Below are 1,659 nucleotides of genomic sequence, written 5' to 3'. Positions count from 1 at the left end.
TCCATAGTAAAATCACAAATTATGTGTAATGACTCTATGTATCCAAGTACTTTACGTCATTAATGCTCGGATCTGCATTGTACAAAACTTTGTTGACCTACCATCGGCTTCCACCTCCTCGGCCAGTAGCCGAGGAGTGTTTGTCCTACTTTATAAATCCTTTATGAGGGCAAAGATTTACGACAAACAAGGCAATTTGGCCACATGGTTTTATAAACAAAGGTACACAGAGAGATATGTTATATTACTGTTTAACAGAAGAAATGTCTTCCAAAGAAAATAGTCCCGCTATCGATTCCTTTCTTTGGATTGTCATGCTAAGCATGATCATGAAACCTCAGCTCCAATGTAAGAGCAAAATATCGAGGATTTAGTTTGGGAGGCTAGTTAATAGCCCCCGGTAGTGTTCGGCGACAGACGAGGTCAAGCCGTAAACACTTCGGCCATTGTTATGAATGGCCCGTCATTTAACACCGTCATTGGATCGCTGACCGGTTTACGCTTATTGTGAAAGTCAGTTTTCGGCTTTCTCCACTGAGGTGCTTAACCATGTGAACCGGAAGCACAATCGCAGTGGTTCTCCCTTTGCACGCCTAGCCGAACAAAACGAAACATAGGAAGCAAGTGCAGGAGCTGGGCAGCCCAACTATTGACCGAAGACACAATTCGAAACCGATGCATATATAGCAGTATTGAGAATGTTTTTGCCGAATCCCTAAAGGTGTCCGGCGTTGCACTGCGAGACTAATGCTGGAAAAGCACAAATAGTTTAAAAGTGCCAAAAAAGCTTGGAAAACCAAGAAACGTCAGTAAAAACATGACGTCCGAACAATATCAAGTGTTCGGTGCCAATCCGAAAATTGGTCTTAGAAAAAAAAAGAGTGCTTCTGTCGTGCTTTAACATTACACATCCGATCTCAAGACTTCAAGCGGGTCAGCCTACGGCTGGCTATTGACCACACACTCATGTCGAAAAAGGAGCGATAGAAAAAGACTTTGCAACGACCAAGAAGAAAAACACTTATCATAAAACGGCTCATATAAATTTAAGAGCCCCCAAGTGACTTGGGTAAAAGAATGATTGCATGTACCGAAGTACTTATATCATATCTATGTTCAACCGAACTTTAAACGCGTCTTAACCGACCGTCGGCTTCTCCCTCTTCGGTCAAGGACCGAAAAGTGTTATGTACTCCATCTGTCGAGAATATCGATGGTGTTTCCAATAACCAGGCAACCAGGCCATAAGGCTGTAACAGACAAAGCGCGCTCAGGGAACTTATGCTATATTACCGTAAAGTGTAATAAGCATCTTCGAAGAAAATAGTACCCCCACCGATACCTTTCTTCGGTTCTCATTGTTATTATGAGACTTGTGCAATAGATTTTTTGTACTCATGAGTTCCGTTGTGTGTCGACCATCATTGAAAACTATAAGAGCGCTAGCTTTCGGCTTCACCCAGTCTGAGGTCCGGCTCGGGCGACCCGATCGTGACAATCGCAAAGGTGCTCCCTTTACTCCCTAGCTGAATAATCGGGAACGTAGGGGTAAACACAGGAGCGAGGCAACCCAGCTTGCAAATCGCTTAAGTCAATATGGTGCATATTGTGGCATAATACACGAACGAGGAACGAAGCCGTACAAGTATAATCATATGC

This window comes from Triticum urartu, chromosome 6, assembly GCF_003073215.2.
Source record: "Triticum urartu cultivar G1812 chromosome 6, Tu2.1, whole genome shotgun sequence".
NCBI lineage: Eukaryota > Viridiplantae > Streptophyta > Magnoliopsida > Poales > Poaceae > Triticum > Triticum urartu.
The sequence above is the reverse complement of the archived record's forward strand: the minus strand, read 5'-3'. Positions refer to the sequence as shown.